Raw genomic sequence first — 13,332 nt, 5'->3', positions numbered from 1 at the left:
ATATATTTCCCGTGTCACTGATGTTGTTCCACAAACTATTTAATCAGTGAAATTGTGCGTTTAGGGAGCTGAGGTTTTCGAGTCTCTCAAGGATTCTCTCCAAATCCAATGGTCATTTTGCACGAAGGTTCAACCCCTCCTCAAATAATCCCCGCGGCTCCGCTGATCGTTTGAATGCAACAATGGAGTGATTCCAGGCTGGTTTTAGAATGTTTTGTATTGACCAAATGACTAACGTGGAGCGCAGCTGCGATGGCCGAGTGGTTAAGGCGTTGGACTTGAAATCCAATGTGTTTTCACGCGCAGCTTCGAGCCCTGCTCGCAGCGAATGTGATTCAAGATGTTTGTTCAACTCCTCACACAAACCGCTGACTCGAGAATCAATCAGGTTTTCGATTGGTTGTCTGTTTAACAGTAACGTATTAACCGTTTTTTTTGGAAACTAAACGAAATATAAAGATGAATAAGCAGCTCACACTCAAAGCTACAATCAATAAATAATAACGTTTCCTACAACGTTTGGAAGGAGAAGCAGCAACGGCAGCGAATGGAGACGTGGTTTGGTTTCATTCAGCTGAATGTATTTCTGGGTACAAAGATCGTTGCAGAAATGGAACATGTTTTTAAAAATCCTTTTCTCTTTCCTTTGTCTCTCCATCTGTTTCTTTGTTTCTTTCTCTCTCCCTCACTCAGTTTGTGTGCTTCTCCGATTGGATACAGAGTGAAACAGCCCCACAAATACGTCCTGGTGACGAACGGTCCTGAATCAGTGGAAGGATCGACAAACTATTCAATTCTTGGCTCTGTCAGAAGTTCCATTCCTGGTTGTGAGGTGGTTCTGAGATAAAGGGATCGAGAGAGAACGAGGTGACTGAAGTCTGACTCTTACTCTGAAAACCAGTTAGAAAACCCTTGTGGAAAGTGGATGTGTCTGAGAACAGGAGGAAAGCAGATCATGGGTCTCTGATTGAGTTTATTGAGCCGGACCTTGAAAGTGAAGGAGAATTCGAACCAGTCAGCGCTTGTCTGAGATCTGGTAATGAATTACGGCTGATATTGAAACGATTCATGTTGAATTAGTTATAACAAATCGACTCTTTGAGAGGTGTTGGTATATTGTTTTCAGAGAGACTGCCATAGTTCCTTAAAATATGATTTGCGCTTGCTTTCTTCAGTAATTTGGGGAATCTATTTGGAGCGGGTGGAGTTGCTCAATATCTGTGACTTTTGCTTGTCCAGCTCCCCGGGCAGCAGCAGCTCCATTCCTATCCAGATGTGTGGACACAAACGGCAAACCCACATTATTGTATCGCCGCGCAGGTTCGCACCCCGCTCGCAGCGGCTCTGATCCCGAATATTTACTCAGCTTCATAAACAAACCACTGACCACACAAATGATCGGGGCTCCCTTTGCCTCTCATTGAAGGGTTTCACCCAATATGGCTGTTTGGGGAATGAAATTAAAAATTTATCGAGTTGAGGTTTAACATTTTTAAACCAAACTACACTAAACATATAAAACAACTCTTAATAAATGACAATTAATCAATATTCATAAAATATCCCGCAACGATGGAAGGAAAGGCCCATCCCATCAGGACAGGAATGTTGGGAATGGACCGGAATGAAACATTCCCAGACCATGTCCAACATGTTTCTCCTCAGCATGAAAACCCCTCGCGGAAAGACTGAAACTGACACTCATTTGATGACATCATGATTAACGTCACCTTAACCATGAGGCCACTGATGAAGTCATGATGACTTCGAATTTCTCCTAAAGTGCCAACTGAACCCACTGACTGGCAGAACTACATCACCCACGTGATTGGCGAGGCGCATCCACAGGCCGACTTGGCGAGTGGTGAAACTGACATCACTGCTTCTGACCATCTCCAGAACAGAGAGATAAATGTCACATTGTTCATTCACATTCCTGATTTCCAATTGTGTGCGGAAACTGATGGGCTTTGGGTCGTAATTAAAAGTTTCCCCGAGTGACAAAACATGAGCTGGCGGCTCGTTGGTCCAGGGGTATGATTCTTGCTCAGGGTTTTCATTGATGTAAATGCGAGAAATCGCGGGTTTAAATATGGACGAGCCCCGCAAAGCACCTTTTTAAAAATCTGTGCAATCGCGGTGGTGACTGAAATTGGGAGCAGTTTTGAGCTCTAGGGAAATTATCAAAGAGAACATATCCCTGCAGCACACGTGAAGAAATAAGCATGAGATTTGAATATTGTTTCACCGTGTTACCTGAATCTGAACTAATCCTCGTACACCAAATAAAACAACCTTAAATTCAGACACAGCATCCGGCTCAGATTCACAGAATGATACAACACAGCCACACACAGCAACAGATACTCCAGATGGAGAATTAATCCAATATTCACATGTCACACCAGAGACGGACAGTTAAAGATTTATTCACCACCCTAAATGCCAATATACAGCCCCCACCCAAACACACACGCGCGTGCGCAATGCCAATGAAAGTTTTGTCATGATTCGGATACGCAGACGTTGTAACGGAGACTGTCAAACAACATAATCATTTTACCACTCAGTAACAATATCAGAGATTGATCATTACAGATTTAGTTCGGCCTTCACACAGATTTTCAAAGAATGTAGAATACTGAGTGGGCAGCGCGGTAGCACAAGCGGATAGCACTGTGGCTTCACAGCACCAGGGTCCCAGGTTCGATTCCCCACTGGGTCACTGTCTGTGCGGAGTCTGCACATTCTCCCCGTGTCTGTGTAGGTTTCCTCCGAGTGCCCCGGTTTCCTCCCACAGTCCAAAGACCTGCAGGTTAGGTGAATTAGCCATGATAAATTGCCCTTAGTCACCAAAAAAGGTTAGGAGGGGATAGGATGAAAGTGAGGGCTTCAGTGAGTCCTTGCAGACTCGGTGGGCCGAATGGCCTCATTCTGCGCTGTATATTCTATGTTGCTGCGAATGACACACTCTCATACAATTCCAGAGACCCTCGCTAAGCGATTTAATCGAATACCAGACAGAAGATTTGAAACAATCCTCTGACGTACATATTACAAATATGGAATGAATCTGACTCTGCCATACAGCGTCAGAGACTCAAATATACAGGAATTATGTTTCAAATTTGATCACATTTAGGAAGGAGGTAATGTCAAATCACCCGATGGAGCGAATATGGGCTGGTTTAGCTCACCAAGCTAAATCGCTGGCTTTGAAAGCAGACCAAGGCAGGCCAGCAGCACGGTTCGATTCCCGTATCAGCCTCCCCGGACAGGCGCCGTAATGTGGCGACTAGGGGCTTTTCACAGTAACTTCATTGAAGCCTACTCGTGACAATAAGCAATTTTCATTTCATTTCCTCAATGTGAAGATGGGGCCTTGTCTCCACAAGTGTGACTGCACAGTCACTCTGAACATATAGAGTATGGGAGACAGAGCTCCACAGACTGAATCCTACTTTCCACACACCACTGACTGAAATATGATTCAGTCCAAGAGCTGAATTGCGTTGTCAACACTCACATAGAATGACACACAGAATAAAATGGCGAGATCGTGCAAAACGTGGACCGTTTTCCATGACCGGAAGCCGCCAATGGAAAGGCAGGTCCAGCAGATAGGATTCGCCCTCACCTCCAATGTGTCAGCTCAGCCTTCAGCAGGTTCAGAAAGAGAACACTTGAGGAGCAGATTCATGACAGAATCGTTCGGAGTGACCATTGCACAGTGATTACTCAGCAACGGCGAACACTGGGCCCGTAAATCTCTTATTCTGGTCGCAGGTTTGAGCTCCAGAGAATATATCAGTGCAGAACATGTGAAGAAACGAACACGACATTTAAAGACCGTTTCACCATGGTGTTGGAGTCTGAATTTATCCTCATATATCAAGTCAAACAAACGCATTCTTGTGGATCCATATAGTTGGCTGAATGCAATGTTCGTATGTAACCCCGATAAACATTTGATTTATTTGCTGAACAATAATCTTTCAATCTCCGCCTTAAAAGTCATCAATGTCCCGCTTCCGCTGCCTCCTGAGGCAGAGTTCCAAAGCCGCACAACTCTCTGAGAGTGAGAAATTTCCACATCTCCGTCCGGAAAGGGAGACATCCTTGTTTTTCACTGCCCAGTATTTCTGCTCTCACCCCCAAGCAGAGACATCCTTTCCACGTCCACCTTGTCAAGACCATTCAAAATCTGATGTACGTCAATCAGATCAACTGTTACTCTTCACATCTCCATTGGAAACAAGTGCAGTCTGTCTAACCTTTCCTCAATAGAAAACCCGCTCATTCCTGGGACCAATCTAGGAAATCTCCTCTGACCGTCTCCAAGGAATTGACATCTTTCCCTAAATAAGGAAACTAAAACTGCACAGAATCAGCGAAATGTTATAGCTCCTGGAATCAAAGGCACAGCAGCAATATGGATATAAATGTGGTTGAATAATCTGAAACAGAATGAAATGGTCAATAGAGACTTTTCGGACTGGAGGAAGGTTCGTAGTGTTCCACGTGGGTTCCTATTGGAACATTTGCTTTCCCTGATATATACCAATGTGCTAGATTATGTTGTATACGGAACAGTTTCAAAGTTTGGGAATGGTAAAAAACCTGGAACTTTTGTCAACTGAGACAAGGTCAGTCGAGAACTCCAAACGATATAAGATGATTTTCAATGTGGAGACGTGTGAGATGATGCATTTTTGTGGGGAAATGTAAAATACTAAAGGGATGAAGGAGCAGAGGGAATGGGGTGTATATGTGTTCAGGTCATTGAAGGTTGCAAGACAGGTGGATATAGCAGTGAATAAAGCAACTCTTATTCTGGGCTTTATTGCTAGAAACGAGAATAAGAGCAAGGAGGTTATGCTGAATTGGTACAAGACACCAGTTAGACATCAGCTGGAATATTTTCCACAGTTCCGAGAACCACAATATAGGAAAGCTGTGAACGCATTGGGGAGCGTGCAGACGAGGTTTTACAGGAATCAAAAAGAAAATGCTGGAAAATCTCAGCAGGTCTGACAGCATCTGTTGGGAGAGAAAGTAGCTAACGTTTCGAGTCCACATGACCCTTTCTCAAATGTTTACAGGAATGGTTCCATTCATAATGTTAGATTAGAGATATTGGGAATGTTCTCCTTGGAGAGGATAAGGCTGAGAGGAGATTTGATCGAGATGTTCAAAATCATGAGGCGGCCAGGCGGAGTAAATAGAGAGACACATTTCCCCCGAGTAAAAAGAGCAAGAACGAGAGGGCACAGATTTCAGTTGATTTGCAAAGGAAGCAAATGTGATGTTTGAAAAATAAGCATTTTTGCACAACGAGTGTCTCGGGTCTGGAAAGCACTGACTGGAAGTGTGGTGCAGGCAGGTTCAACTGAAGCTTTCAAGAGAGCATCAGGTGATTACTTGAATAGATACAATGTGTAGAGATGCGGGGAAAGTGCAGGGGAATGGCACTAACTCGTAATGCTTGTTTGCCGAAAAGGTGCAAACACGATTGTCCAAATGACCTCTTTCTGCGCCGTAACAATTCTCTGATCCTGTCATGCGGTTTCAACAATTCACTGCATAGCTCAAGAATAACGCCATTACTTTTATTTTCAATTCCTCTCGTAATAAATGTTAGAATTCTACTCACCTTCTTAATTACTTGTTGTACTGACACACTCAGTTTACGTGCCTGATGCACGAGGAAACCGGGATCCCTGGTAATTCTGCAGCCGTTGGACATGGAAGTAAAGCTCTGTTTATTTTTACTCTACCTGCCAAAGCGAAACCCTGCGCTTTTTAAACATTGCTTTGGAGCTGCCAGGTTTCTGTCACTCACTCAACCTCTCTGTATCCGCCTGTAAGCTGCTTCTGTCCTCCTCACAACATACTTCACTCCCTATCTTTGCTGTGATTTTCAGAACTTCCCCACAGAATGAACTTATCCAGATATAAAATCCTGGAACAAGCAGAGAAACTCTGTGAGCCTGACGCAGCCTTCGGATCGGCATTCAGACGCGCTATCGTGCGCCAGAAGACATCCTGTCGAAGATTAACTCTTAATACTGACAGATTTCCACATTTACACCTTGATTATGTTCTAAAGTAAAGATCAGAAGAGAATCATGAAAGGAAACAGAATATTCGCTCCCTCTCTCCTTTCCTTCTTTACTTTCTGTGGATTTACATCGAATGGAAGAGTAACAGGAAAAACAAATAACTAGAGAGCAGAAACACAACATTATCCTGTGGGGTCAAATTATTCTCAAATGTCTCAATATATTGAGTGAGTGAGAAACACTTTTGCCTTTGGAGTTCAAAATGAATCCGAATCTGATTGAATCCACGAATGATAGAGTTTTATTTCCTTTTGATTTTAATCGGTGAGATGCTACAAACTGTGGACCAGCAGTGACCCAAGTACAAGGGAGCAGTTCCATCCTTTCTTTTCTTCACTCCTACATCGTTCTCTCCGTTTCTCCTTTCTCTCCCAGGTGCTAAAATGGCGGGAATTCCAATTTAATCTCCTTTTAATTCGGGGTGTTTTCAATTCCAAACGACATTGAACATTCGAAGCGAATGGATTTGTTATTTCCCATTGTTGCTCCCTGTGTTTATTTTGTTGTATTCTCTCACTGTCTGTTTCTGACCAATGACCCGTCTTACTGTCTGTTCTGGTGAAGATCATCGGCAGCCTTGAATTTGCCAATCATAGAAATATAGAAACTTCGACAATAGGAGCAGGAGGAGGCTATTCGGCCCTAAACCTGCTCTGTCATTCATTATGATCATGGCTGATCATCCAACTCAATAGGCTGATCCCCCACCCTCACCCTCCCATATCGTCTGATCCCCTTCGCCCCACGTGCTTTATCGAACCGTTTCCTGTAAACATACAAGGGTTTTGCCTCAACCACTTCCTGTGGGAGCAAATTCCAGAGGCTGGACACTGTCTGGGTAAAGACATTTATACACTTCTCCGTTCAACAAGGTCAACCCCATATCCTCAGACTGTGAGCCCTGGTTATGAGCACCCCACCATCAGGGACATTCTTCCTGCATCTACTCTATCCTGTCCTTTTGGAATTCGATAGCTTTCCATGAGATCCCCCTAGTTCTTCTGAACGCCAGGGAAAGCGATCGCAACCGCACAATCTATCCTCATACGTCAAATCATTCATCCCAGGAATCCCTCTGCTGTACCTGGGGCTGTTTAGCTCACTGGGCTAATCGCTGGCTTTGAAGGCAGACCAAGTCAAGCACGGTTCAATTCCTGTAACAGCCTCCCCGAACAGGCGCCGGAATGTGGCGACGAGGGGCTTTTCACAGTAACTTCATTTGAAGCCTACTCGTGACAATAAGCGATTTTTTTTTTTACCTTCTCCGCACTCTCTCCACAGCAAGAACACCCTTTCTCAGAGAAGGAGACCAAATGTACACACGATATTCCTGGCGTGGTCTCGCCAAGGCGCTGTATAATTGCACCACGACATTCTGCTCCTGCACTGAAATTCTCCCGCGATGAAGGCAATCATACTGTTGGCCTCCTTTCCCACCAGCTGCATCTTCAAGCTCACCCTCAGCCACAGGTGTACGAGGACACTCAGGTCTCGTTGCACATTCCCCTCTCCTATTCATGGATATTAAGATGATAATCTGCCTTCCTGGTTTTGCTCCCAAAGTGGATAACCTCACATTTCTATAAATTATACATTCATCGGTCATTGATTTTCCCACTCACCAAACTCATTCGGAGATTGAACAATTCATCCTGTCAGTTGGCCTTTCATAATAGTTGGATTCCAGCTTCCGTGACTATCCGTGTGGAGTTTGCACGTTGTTCCCGTGTCTACGTGGGTTTTTTTCTGAGTCCTCCTGTCTCCTCCCACAGTCTAACGATGTATAGGTTCGGTGGCTTCGTCATGAGCAAGTGCGGGGTTCCGGGGAGAAACGGAGGAGTGGGCCCAGGGCGAGTGCTCTTTCGGAAGTTCGGTGCAGACTCAAGAGGCCGAATGCCCTGCAGGGATTCTCTGGATAACAAATTAGAATCGTAATAACTCCGACATTGACCGGATGTTGAAGGCGTCTGAGTGATGTCCATTATGATGCGATCAAATGTTTGTATCTTTCAGTCTTTCCGCAATGTTTTGTTTACAATGTGTAGAAACATGTTGGACATGGTGTTGAAGTGTTTCCCATCAGTCCATTCACAACAATCCTTCAGCTGATATGATGGAAATGTAATTTGGTGGCAGAAACGATATTTCCAACATTTCACATCTGGCTGCACATCAGGACCAATGTATAAGGACAACCTTCTTCCGTTAGTTATTGTGGATGCTAAAAGTCCATGAGGTGGTTTGGTGAAGTCAGGTTACATGGCGAGTTGGCCGAGAGGTGAAGGTGATGCGGTGCTAATCCATTGTGCTTTGCATCTGCGGGTCTGAATCCATCCACGTTGTTGATCCATTTCCTGCTCTCTGTGTTGGCCCACTTATTGAGGGTCACCTGATGATTGGTGTAGTGTATCCGGAACTAGGATGGAGTTTAGATTCCGAGTTCAACTGGCCTGAGGAGTGAATTGTCTTGCACAAATATCTATACTGATATTACTAAACCTCTGTCTGATAATTGATTTAAATCACGACACCAGCTTTAGGTATGAGTTTGGCACCATGAAAACATGCGGCTTCAGAAGCTCCAAAACAGCAGCCAGCTTCATCTGGGGCACTGCTGGCAGATTTTGTCTTTCCAGAAACGGCCGCTCAGCCGTGAAAACAAGGTCATCACATGATCTAATTACACTGTTAGACGTGTCATGTGAGAGTACCTTTAAGAAGCGAATGTTTAAGCAATGTACCTTTAAGAAATGGAGCAGCTTATATTACTGAGCTGATGTCAGAGGGTGGGGGAGGTGAATGGTGGGATTTATTCCCTGTCCCAAAGATTATTTAAGGCCTCTGGATTCCCAATCCAGTGATATAATCTTTCATCCCTCTGAACAAAAAACAGTTGATTCAGCTGATTATTAAACATCTTAGGCCAGTGGGCCGATGAATGGCAGATGGAGTTTAATTTGGATCAATGTGAGGTGATGCATTGTGGTCGATCAAATCAGGGATTGACCTACTCAGTTAATGGAAGGGAGTTGGGGAGAATTACAGAACAAACAGATCTAGTGGTACAGGTGCACAGCTCCTTGAAGGTGGTGTCGCAGGTGGACAGGGTGGTGAAGAAGGCATTCAGCATGCTCGGTTTTAAGGTCACAATATTGAATACAAGATTTGGGACGTCTTGTTCAAGTGGTACAAGGCATTGGTAAGACCACACATGAAATATTGTGTTCAGTTCTGGTCAGCCTATTTCCGGAAGGATATTGTTAAACTAGAAAGAGTGCGGAAATGATTTACAAGGATGCTACCAGGACTTGATGGTCTGAGTGAAAAGTGGAGGCTGGATAGGCTGGGACTTTTTTCCTGGAGCGTAGGAGGTTTCGGCTGTTGTCATAGAGGTCTATGAAATACTGAGGAGCATAAATAAGGTAGAGAGGAACATCTGGAAAGGGCTGCCAGAGGCAGTGGGAGGGGCGGGTATCATTTTGTCTTTTAAAAATCAGTTAGACAGTTACATGGGAAGATTGGGTATAGATGGATATGGGCCAAATGCGGGAAAGTGGGACGAGCTTAGTGATAGAAACTGGGCGGCATTAACAAGCTGGGCCGAAGGGCTGTTTCCATGCTGCAAACATCTATGGCTCTATGGCTGTCTGTCTTCCTGACTATATTAGAATTTCCTCCACAGAATTTTATTGAACCGATTGATACACAATATTTTATTCTACACTTTATCCAAGTCAAACATATGCTGTGGATTCATCAGGGGCTAAACAAAATACTAGGATGAAAGCGACTTGAATGAACAATGTTACAAGAAATTATATTCCAATAAAAGCCCTGCAGTGTTTGGATGGAAAGGTGGAACTTTCAGCTGAGGAGGAAAAACTCGGCTGTCAGCAAGTTCCACCGGATTTCTGTATAAAATGACCGCGGCAGGACTCGAACCTGCAATCTTCTGATATCATCATCCAATTCACCGAAGTCAGACGGCTTGTCCATTAGGCCACGCGGCCTGCAAGCCTGTGAGCTGCGAGACAATATTTATCCCAATTGAATAAATACTGTGATTATATCTGTTTCCATAGACACCAGTGCAATGCAGAAGGTGGCCATTCGGCCCACCGAGTCTCCGCTGACCCTCCAATCCTGCACCCCACTCATGAGAGGGAGAGCGGAAATCAGGGGTTGGAATTGGAGGGCAGAGTTGCTCCATCGGACCCAATATGCCAGTGGAGGGCAGGTGGGTGAGCCTTCGGAGGGTCAGTACATGTTCGTTGTGCCGAATGGTCTTGTTTTGCACTGTATGGATTCTATGATTCTATGACAGTCGCGGGCTGAGGGGGTGAAGCCCTTGTGCCATACTGCCCACTCCTGACACCATGGAGAAATTCTGATCTCTCAAAGACTGGCGACCAAAGACTTGTAACAAAAAATAATGTATTTCCTGTTTGAGCAGCTGCTCCAGGCTTGTCCTCTGAGCGCGATCCGGGGAGAACAGCTGATCATTGTGGATGCGTCATCACGTAATCACGTGACCATTCCGTCTGCACATGTCTCCTTCTGTGCTGTCAGTTTCTCTGATTGAATTGCTTTAATTTGGATCTAGACTGGGAAGTTCGGTGCTGTTCCATGTGAAGCAAAAATGAACTTCTAGGATATTTCCAATGTAACTGATTTTCTTCCGCAAACAATTGAATCAGTGGAATTGTGCGTTTGGGGAGCCGGGAATTTCGAGTCTCCCAAGGCTTCTCACCAAATCCAATGGTCATTTTAAGGCCGATTCAACCGCTTCCCACATAAACACCGGGGCACCGTTCATCGCAGGAATGCAAGAACTTCCTGGAGTGATTCCAGGTTTGTTTTATAATGTTTAATATCCACTATATTATTAATGAATGACCTACTGAACATAGCTGCGATGACCGAGTGGTTATGGACTTTCCCCAGCAGGTTCGAGCCCTGCTCCCTTCGACTGTGACTGAAGAATGAATCGGAATTTTAGTAAACGGTTTGATACAAATTTCGCTGCTTAGCAAATTCTAACTCCTCAGGAAGAGGGTTTTTGGCACCAGCCCGGCTAGCTCAGTCGGTAGAGCATGGGACTCTTAATCACAGGGTCGTGGGTTCGAGCCCCACGTTGGGCGCTTCCATGTTCTTATCTGTGAATGTTCAGGTGAACGAACTGGACTGGAAATCCAGAGGCCTGAACTAATCTTTCCTGTCAAGATATGGTAAATCTGGAACTGCGTCTCAGTAATGGCGGAGAAAGCATCTGCTTCAGACGGATAATATTTCCACAACAGACAGAACAGTTGCACAGCAGGAAATCCCTTTCAGTCCCTTTTTCCGAAATAAACAGTTTGTCCATCTCAGAATCTTGCTGGTTTGCTCGGCACCTTTTAGTGTGTGTCATTGTGTGTGTGCCCTGATAGTCTCTTCCTGCTTTTCTGTGTTTCTTTCTCTGTCTGTGACAGCCGTGCTGATGTTTCGTGTTATTCCCCAGCAAAGGTGAGCTTCATAACACGTGGGTTCTCGTTTAAGAAAACAATGGAGCAGGTGAATAGTTATCTGGCTACCGCAGAGCAGTAATTGTGAACACAGCGGCTTTAAGGAGCAGAGTGGCGCAGCGGAAGCGTGCTGGGCCCATAACCCAGAGGTCGATGGATCGAAACCATCTTCTGCTATTTATATTCTCACTCACACCAAAAGTAAACATGTCGCTATCACCCTGCAGCACATCCGCTTTTTCCTTTCAGTAAATTAGTATCAAAGTCTGACTTCCAGTGTGATCCGGGCATTTATCCCAGGAATGAAGCAGACAGCTTTACAACGTTGTGAAGCTCAAAATAGCAAAATAGGGAATCTCTTCAATTGACTATCTCTGAGGGAAACAGACAACATCTGCTGTGGTGTGTGAGTATTATTCATGCCAATATCACATCTCCACTGATTGGAATGTGTTCTGTTTTATTAACACAGTCATGTCATTTGGTAAAGATAGAACCAGGAGTTTTTCAGTGTTTTCAAATTATTTAACAGCCAGAAGGGGAAATGTTTATGTAATAACTTCCAGGAATGCCCCACAGAGGGGTAATAAGGATATATAACAATATCCAATAATAAACCACAATAGAAGCCGATATCACAGTTTCCCCTCTCGGACGGATGTGAACAATCCAACCTGACTACTGTATTTACAACAAGGGAAGATTCCTGCCTCCAGCCACCTCACTTTCTCCAGGCTTTCTTCCTCAGTTCGAAACCCACGGAATCACGCAAACGCTTCGGATCAAATTATTATTGCGATGGCCGGGTATCGAACCCGCATCAACTGCTTGGAAGTCAGCGATGCTCACAAGTATTCCCCCATCACTTACTGTCAAATGTTACGTCCTTTTGATGCTTTGCATTAGTTTGATAAATTGTTTCGTTAAAAACTTCTTTCTATGTTTATGTTATTTCACTCCAATTAAAAATGTTCCTGAATGAAAGTGTCCGTGTCGGACGGCTCCGGTTCAGCCAGGAGATGGCACCAGTCCACAATAAATGTATTTATTTCTGATGTTCTGTGTGTCATTTTATAGGACTCTTGCTCTGGCCTGAGACCTCACCTTGTCCTTGTGTCCTGATGCTGCCGTTTACACCCTGTTTAAGTAATCATAGAATCCCTCCAGTGCAGGAGACCATTCGGCCCATCCAGTCTGCACTGACCCTCGGTAAGCGCACCCCAACTCGGCGATCCCGTCCGATCCGTTTGGATACATCAGGTCGCAGTCTCCTCTGGAGTCGAGGGTTAGAATCCCACTATTGACATTGACATTGATTCAATGTGATAAAATGTGAGAGGTCCCGGGTTCAAAAATCCGGAGGAGCCCGGATGGTGTCATTGACTGAAATCGGGAGGAAGGTGGCGCTCCAGTGAAGGTATTGCAGCGAATATTTCAGTGCAGAACACGTGAAGAAATGAAAGCGATATTTTAAGACCGTTTCACCATGGTGTGGAACTGATATATCAAATAAAAAACCGCACCCAGTGCTTGTGCACCCAGGTAACTGGCTGAATGGAATGGTTGTATGTAAGTCCGATAAACCTTTGATTTATTTGCTGAACAAGAATTTCCCCATCTCCCACTTAAAAATAATCAATGTCTCGTTTCCGCCGCCTTCTGAGGCAGAGTTCCAAAGACGCACAACTCTCTGACAGTGAGAAATT

At 44.6% G+C, this 13,332-nt stretch overlaps 4 non-coding genes across 4 annotated transcripts; 3 read left to right on the top strand and 1 right to left on the bottom strand.

Annotated features, from left to right (window-relative positions):
• The first annotated feature begins 246 nt into the window (after positions 1 to 246).
• trnas-uga lies at positions 247 to 327 on the top strand. Its single transcript has one exon. It is a non-coding gene; the product is annotated as a tRNA-Ser (tRNA).
• A 9,716-nt stretch (positions 328 to 10,043) lies between these two features.
• trnar-ucg lies at positions 10,044 to 10,132 on the bottom strand. Its single transcript is given in 2 exon segments — positions 10,044 to 10,079; positions 10,096 to 10,132. It is a non-coding gene; the product is annotated as a tRNA-Arg (tRNA).
• A 1,058-nt stretch (positions 10,133 to 11,190) lies between these two features.
• On the top strand, positions 11,191 to 11,263 carry trnak-cuu. Its single transcript has one exon. It is a non-coding gene; the product is annotated as a tRNA-Lys (tRNA).
• A 468-nt stretch (positions 11,264 to 11,731) lies between these two features.
• trnam-cau lies at positions 11,732 to 11,803 on the top strand. Its single transcript has one exon. It is a non-coding gene; the product is annotated as a tRNA-Met (tRNA).
• Positions 11,804 to 13,332: the final 1,529 nt, after the last annotated feature.

Source organism: Scyliorhinus canicula, chromosome 31, assembly GCF_902713615.1.
Source record: "Scyliorhinus canicula chromosome 31, sScyCan1.1, whole genome shotgun sequence".
NCBI classification, from domain to species: domain Eukaryota; kingdom Metazoa; phylum Chordata; class Chondrichthyes; order Carcharhiniformes; family Scyliorhinidae; genus Scyliorhinus; species Scyliorhinus canicula.
This window is presented reverse-complemented; position numbering and strand designations above follow the sequence as displayed.